Source organism: Quercus suber, unplaced genomic scaffold (genome assembly GCF_002906115.3).
Source record: "Quercus suber isolate HL8 unplaced genomic scaffold, Cork oak 2.0 scaffold_182, whole genome shotgun sequence".
NCBI lineage: Eukaryota > Viridiplantae > Streptophyta > Magnoliopsida > Fagales > Fagaceae > Quercus > Quercus suber.
Window position 1 is genome coordinate 954,637 of NW_027069640.1, and position 8,383 is coordinate 963,019.

Sequence of the window (8,383 nt, forward strand, 5' to 3'; positions counted from 1 at the left end):
CTGATAGAATCCGACAAGGTAAAGACAAAATTCGATCATGGCCAAGGATGAAAAAGATGCTTGCTATCAAATTTTGTCCTTTGGATTGTGAAGAAATCTTGTTGTATACAATACAAGATTATTATTGGCCAAGAAATTCATACTTGAATTATTTTGAAGAGCCAAATATTCCACCGCTAAAGGAAGACTTACATGTTGAAGCAAATATTGTTCTTGAAGAATATGGGGAAGTCAAAGAAGAATTTGAAATCAAGATTGTAGAGGAGATTAATGAAGACCCCATTATAGAGAAAGATCTTAAAGTTGAGATAGTAGAGACCATTAAAGAAGAAATTATAGAGGAAGTTGTCAACGATCTCGATGAAATCAAGTTACATGATTGCAACATTCAACTCCTATTATTTTATTGGGAGACATCGAAACAAAGTTTATTGATTTTATTGGAGTAGAAAGATTTGACTTGATCATTGACTCTTATTTGGTGAATATTGTCAATTACATGAAGATCAAGGGAGAAGAAGTTCAAGTTGCCCAATTAATGACTTTCAAGTTTGGCAAGAAGACAAAGAAGATGAAGTATTCAAGGTATTTGTTCTCTTGGCATGGGAGATTTCAAATTTCAAAGATGAACTCGAGGACGAGTTTGTTTCAAGTGGAGGGGTCTGATGTAGGACACAATTTACTATTTAATTATTGTAAATTATTATTTTTGGTATTTTTATGTAAAAAAACGTTATTTTAGGTTTAGGTGATTTATTTCCTTGTTTTTTGGTGCATTTAATGCTTTTTAGGTCAAATTTGGTTCCTGTTATGGTTAGGTATCAATTAGAAGTTATTTTAGATTATATTTTCTTGTCTGTCAAGTTTTAAGGAGCCCTTAAATAGGCCCCTAAGTCTGTAAACGTTTTTCATAGTTTATTATTAATAAAAATTCAGACTTGTGTCTTTTGTGTTCTCTGGTGGATTCCAGACCTATCACCTTGTGGATTCAAGGAACCCCTCGTGGATTCGAGGTTTACTATCCAGGAACTAACAGTTTAGTTTCTGTTTCATCAAGAGAGCATCGTGTGTGCTTCTCTTCAGGCTTCCGCGACATCAATTAAGCCAAGATACTAATTGATTTTTGGTATATGTGGCATTTCCTCTGGTTATCACTAAAGAGCACCCCCACACAAACACACAATAAAAAAGCATTTATGAGCTAAGTTGAAGAAACCTTAGTGCCATAGGATGCTTGGCTTCTGAGAGTTTATCAGGTCTTAACACTTCAACAATTTCACCTTTCACAAGGAGAAAGACAATATCAGCAATCCTCTGGATTTGTTTGATGCTGTGAGAGACCATTATAATAGTCATTCCCTGTTTCTTCTTTAGGTTCACTAGGACATCCTCTATGTTTTCCGTTGATATTGGATCCAAGGCACTTGTTGGCTCATCGAGCAGCAGAACCTGCGAGACAGAGCACATGATCAAATCTAGCACCATATGTCCGTTTGAGTCAGCTGTTTGAAAACATACCAGCGATAATAAAAGTTGCATTTTGAAGAAACGCGAATGCTTGGTAAAATCTATGAAAAGTGCTGCTGTTATAAAAAAATTGCAGTACAAAAACACATTTCTTTTGACAATTTTAAAGAAGAAAAAGTTTACTTTCAAATTGGTTTAAAGGGAAAATTCCTCCAATCTGCTATGTGGAGATTGATAAAAATTTCCTCTAATTGGAAAACACACTAGTTCCCTAGTTTCAAAATCGCAATTATAAATTTTTTTTTTAATAAAAAATTTTACATTTTCATTTTAAATTGCTATTTTTCCTTCATGAAATCGCAATACTAATTATTGGGCTAGTGTTTTGTACATTTCAAAGTGCCATTAGACTACCACATAATAATAAGATATCATGCTAGTAATATTTAACAATGCTGATTGCAAATAGTCCAATATCATGTGTAAAGGGTTACCTCCGGTTTATTAGCTAAGGTCCTAGCAAGAGCAACCCTTTGAGCTTGACCAACAGATAGTTCACCACCAGTCCTACTGTAAAAGGAGGAATGAAGGTCTGCAAGTTTGAGCAACTTGTAAACCTCCTCATCACTTAGCTTCTGCCCTCTCAATTGCGGTCCGTATCATATGTTGTCTGCTACTGTGCCTAAGAAGATGATAACCAATTATCCCTGGTAAGGCCGTGCATATATTGATATGTAAATGGTAACATACCCTTCATAGGAAAGAGAAGAAGAAGAAGAAGAAATTGAACAATAATGCAATGGTTCTACCTTGGGTTAAAGTAGGTGTCACCTATATCTTGTAATTGAAAACAGAATGAATTACAAGCACTAAAAACAGAAACTACCAATAAACAAAATTGCAGCTAATTGGCTTTAGCAAAACTTAACCCAGTTCTGTTCCATAAAATGAGCTAAGCCTGGATTCAGCTCAGATTGATTCCCACTTTGATAATTTATTTATTATTATTATTTTAAAATCAGAATCATTAGACTTTTGCAATCCTTAGCATCATGGGAGCAAGTGGCATCAACGTGGGTCACCCCAATAGAAATTTTTGTTCATTATTTTGACTGCATAAGATACAGTTTGATGCACAATGAATTTTGCTACTTTCATTTATGCTACAAATTGCTGGTAAGATAAGTTCCACTGATAAAGTTTTTTTTTTTTTTTTTTTTTTAATTGATTAAACAATGCTAAAATTGTTATCATTGATCATGCATCACAAACTATGAGACTTAAAAACTCATAAGTTTGATCAATGACTCTAAAAAAACAATGTCATTGTTTCAAAAAGCTGAATGAATAGAAATTGTATCACAGAATAACATACTCAAATTCAAAGTCCTAACAACATTTACAAAGTAAAAATACATTGATCACCAAAAAGAGAAAAAAAGAAAAGAAAGAAAGCGAACTCACTCACGTCGTGTAAATCGGAGAGAGAGATGAAGCAGAGAGTGGCAGAGACGGCATTGCGGAGAAGATAGCAAAATTGACACTACCGTCGCGAGCAGTGGCACTAAACGGCGTTGGGAGAACCCTATACACCTCGAACCGCTCGATTTCGGCTTCTCCTTCACCGCCATGGCAGTGTCAACCTCGGTTCCACCACCACCACTTTCTCTCTCACATTCACAATCTTCAATCGAGGAGGACCAAGACCGCTTTTCTTTTGTGTTCGGAGAGTAGTCGAAGTACTTAATACCTAATCGTCGAGAAGTTTCGAGAGGATTGTTGAGAAGTTTAGGGGTACATGATAGTAAGCATGAAGCGCATTGAGCTGTTAGCTCCATTTGGTTGAAGCTCAGGGAAAGTGAGTGAGAGTGAGAAGGGATAGAGGTGTAGGCATCTGATCTCAAGTCTATGGAGCTCGTTTTGAGTAAGAGAGCTATTGATATTGATTATTATATATGTGAAATGATATGAACACAATATTTTCACAATATTTTTATAACAATTTTAAGTAGTAGATTGTTATTGTTTGGGCAAAAAAGTAATCTAATATTAGTTCAAATTTGAACCGAATAATAACTAACCACCTATATTTATTGTAAATATATTATAAAAAAATGGTAAACTTAACACCCTCAGCCAAATTTTATAAAGATACCTCTTCTCCTTGGCGCTTTCTACCAAATTTTATGGACCACTAGTAGTTGTAGTTCTTGACTTTTTGTACTTTTTTATTTGTTGATTGGTTATGTAAGATTTTCATTGGCCGGTGCCATACTAGGGTGGGGTGTCTAATTGTTCTGAACTCGTCATGATTATAACTTAACTTGTTTAAAATATCCAATTATATTAGATCACTGAACGATGACACGTGTATCCAAAATGTACCATCGTGTAGGCTAGGAGGGCTACATGCATGTTTTAGATTCTGTTCCTTTCTAGTGTTTAATCTGGTGCATTTACCATTTGTTGTGTTTAGTCTAAATTCCAATCTCTAAATTCCAACCTATTTCGAAATATTCTAGATTGTGTTTATCTTTTTAAACTTTGAAGCTCAAAATTCATCATTTGACTCATTTTATTCTCATATCATATTTAAATTTTGTTTTGATTAATTAGATATAATAATATATGAAGTTATAAATATAGAAATTATGTATATGTGTATGTATATATATCTAGTGCGTAATCTCGAAATGGTGCACTGAAATACACTAGTATCGAAATATTCTATTGCAATTGTCGATCTAGTATGGTATCTGGACCGGAATTCAAAACCTTGGTTACATGGGTCTAAAGTGTGTAGTTGCACTGTACACTAAACTCAACCTTACTGAGTATGAACATCCCTAGTTTCCATTAAGGCTTAGGATTTTTATAAAACAAATCTAAAGTATAACATATGACAACTCATTCAAAAGCCTCTAATTCTAGTTGAACTAACCAGCTCTTGTATTAAATGATTTACTGATGTTGCTAGGGTGTTGGGTTCAAACTTCTATTCATTTTGTGATTAGGTTAAGGTTTCGTCGGTACTTTCTAATTCAAATGTTGATTTATGTGTTTCTTCCAATTTTCAGTTGTATCAAACACTGATTTGACATGCTCTAATTTTTGGGTTTGATTATTCTCTTTCATTGATGATTAATAACCACGTTTTGATTGCAGCTTTAGATGTCTCGAGATGGTAATATATTAAATTTCAAACTTTCTGATTTAATATTACGATTTCCTTTGTTGAGTTTAATGTGGCCAATGATGTTTGGTCCATTTGGAAGATTGATTTTCAGAAATGCAATGGGGAATCTGTAGTAAACAATATTAATTTCCATGTAGTCTAGAATGACTCAATGAAGTATCTTATGGACACCTTAAACTATCAATCTCAAACAATGGGCTAACCAATGGACTCGTGCTCACCAACATAGGGGCAACATAAAGGCACTCTTTCATAGAATTACAAATCGCTAACAAAAAAAATGAATATAAATTTCAAGAGAACCTGGCTCTGATTTTAATTGGGGAACCCAAGGGGAATACGACGACTGGTTGAAGAGAGAAATACGAATGAATATGCATGAATAATTATGTTGCAAGAAACAAAATGAACACTATACTATAAATTTGGAAATAAATATATTTTTGAAACTTAAAAACTTACTTAATTCTTGAAAACTTTGAATGGTACTTCAAACACTAATACTTATTCAAATACTTGAAAATATTATAATGATAATTTTACTTATACAAGGATTGATATTGGATGGATTGATAGCTTACAAGGGAAGGCTTTTCTAGTAAGAGGATTTTTTTTTTGGCTTGAAGCAGGTCGTGTTTAAGGCTTGCCTAATATTACTGATTCATATGCCTTATTAAGGCTTACAAATACTATGGGGCATTTGGATCTCCATGATGTTACATTACGTCGTAATATTACGTTATTGTAATTTTACATTAATGTAATTAATATCAATACAAGAATACAAAATTAAATTGTTTAGGAAAGTGATGAGATTAAGATGATGTGATATATTTGTAATTTTAAATTATAGTAATATTAGAAAAAATAAAATAAACCACAATTTTAATGTCACATCATCGTATATACATCACACTACAACAAAATGTATTTTTAGCGACAAAAATTAGTGAGGAAATATTTTTCGTCGCTAAAAATAAAGCTTTAGTGACGAAATATGAATTTCATCACTAAAAGTGAAAAAAATTATTACATTTAGCGACGAAAAATAAATTTCGTCGCTATTGTGAACTAAAAAATAGGCGCCAGTGGAGGGAAATTTTGGCGCAATTTTAATTAAGCTATAGTGACGAAATATTTCGTCACTAAAAGTTGAAATTTTTAGTGATGAAATATTTTGTCACTATAGGTATTGCTGTGATAGTATTAGTGAAGAAAATCATTTCATCGCTATAAGGAAGAATTAGTGACGAAAACTATTCGTCACTAAAAATAACAATGGTTTTGCACTTAAATGTTTTTAGTGACGAAATCATAATCGTCACTAAAAGTATGCTACAGTGACGAAAGTTGAATTTCGTCGCTAAAAATCTGAACAAAATATGGTCTCTTTAGTGACGAAAATAAAATTCGTCGCTAAAAGTGTAAAAATTCTGGGTCCTCTTGTGACGAAACAAAAATTCGTCGCTAAAAGTGGGCAATAGCGACGAAATGTTTTCGTCGCTATTGCCCACTTTTAGTGACGAAGCTGATATTTCGTCGCTATTTCCCACTTCTAGTGACGAATTTCAGTTTCGTCACTAAAAGTGATCTTTAGAGACGAAATGTTTTCGTCGCTAAAAATCACTATAAATACTCCAACCCAAAAATTAGCCTCACCCACTCAGCAGAACAAAAAACACTCACCCACTCAAAAAAAACTGAGAAACCCAAACAAAAAAAAAAAAAGAAACCCAGCCAAAGAAGACGAATCGTTGCAGATGAAGATGAACCGTCGCCGATAAGCAGCCCACCGTCCCCGATAAGCAACCCACCATCGCTAAAAATCTTCATCGGCGACGCTAAACGTTCTTTGAATCGCCGAGAAAGATGAACCATCGCGATAAGCAGCTATCGTCACCAATAAGCAGCTATCGTCACCAATAAGCCACTCCAAATCACGGCAACGCTTCGTCTTCTTCGAACGGCGACGCTTCGTCTTCTTTGAATGGCGATGCTTCGTCTTCTTGAACGGCGACGCTTTGCCTTCCTCGAACCGGTGATGCTTCGCCGTCCTTCGCATCGGCGACGCTTTGAAGTGTAATTTCAGCTCCCATCGTCGCCGATTCTCGATGATTCCTATTCGTTGCCAATCTCGATCCATTCGTCGCCGATTCTCGACGGTTTTGAAGTGTTATTTCAGCCCATTCGTCGCTGATTCGGACCATTCCCGACAATCTTGAATCAGTAAGGTTTTATTTATTTATTTATTTTTTTTTATTTTTTTTTTCTTTCATTCCTTTGGCTCATGTTTTATTTTTGTTGTTATTGAGTTTTTTTTGTGTAATTGTTTTATTTTAGATGTTGTAGTGGCTTATTAGACTCTCTCAATCTTCAAGAGTTCCTCGTCACCTGATCCTTTCTAGTAATCTATACAAGTGCGTGTTTGGATCTTGGGGTAAGTAAGTAACTCCTCATTTTTGCACACTGCCCACATTCTTGTATTATTCTTTACATAGTAACAATAATTAGTCTTTTTGCTAGAATATTATTTTTTTGATGAATTTTTGCTAGAATATTGTTGGACATATAATGAGATAATTAATGTAAAATTTTTTAAGGAGCAAGGGTTATGATGACGGTTTTAACTATGGAGGTGGTTCATCTTCAAGTTAAATCACTTATTGGTAACACTTCATTTTTTATGTATCATTTGAAACTAATTGTTAGAAATTTTTTTATAACATAGTTAATGTTTTTACTTTACGATTTTAATGTAATAGTGTTTTTATATTTGTGCAGATTTCTTATTGGTGGCTTTTGGGATGTAAGGTTGAATTTAATCAACCATCTAATTGGCTTTATTCCGTGACCAATTTGCTTGTAATTTAGCACTTAGTAACCCTGTATTTAGTTGGAAAAATTGTAAGGGTAGTGTGTGAGAAGATGTGAAGAAAAGCTCAAGAGTGTGCAAGAAAACAGAGTCTCGTGACTAGGACTCGCGGGTGGCTCGCGACTGGCAAGCAGCGAAATGCAGTCACGTGAGAGGCACACTGGGAAGCTGAAGGGTCGCGCCAGCTGTCACGCTACAGGACAAAAGTTCCAGTTTGGCTAGGCATTACGTCGCGACTTGATTTCGCGACTTGGCCAAGTCGCGAGTTCAAGTCGCCAACTTGCCCTGTTTGGCAAAAACTGACGTTTTGCATTCCCTTCTCACCCTACTATATATACACCTTATACCCATCATTTTGAGAGAGCTTCCAGAGAGAATTTTGTGAGAGAAAACCCTAGAGAAATACAGATTGATTCATCCCCAATCTTCATCTAAAGAGACTCTACAAATTCCTCTACTCTCTTCCTCTCCATTGTCATACCCTTGAGAGGTCATTTACCAAACCCTTGTCTCACCACACCTACGTCTGTGAGAAGGTCCATTTGGTGCTTTGGGAAGCAGTTTGGAAAGGAACCAATATACATTGGTTGATGCTATGGTCAAGTAGCGGAATCCGGGAAGCTAGAGAAGAAATAGGTTCGGCGTAACCTCGTTGGAGCAAGAAGCTTGGAGGGCTTAGGTACTTGGTAAATTAGGCTTGGAGGCTCTTCTGCTGTTCATGTATCCCAACTACATTCTTTAGTGGATTATTTGACCGCTTGGAGGGCGGCGGAGAGGTTTTACGCCGAGGACTTCGGTTTCCTCTTCGATAACACATCGTGTGTTGTCCGTGTGTTTGCATCTTCTTT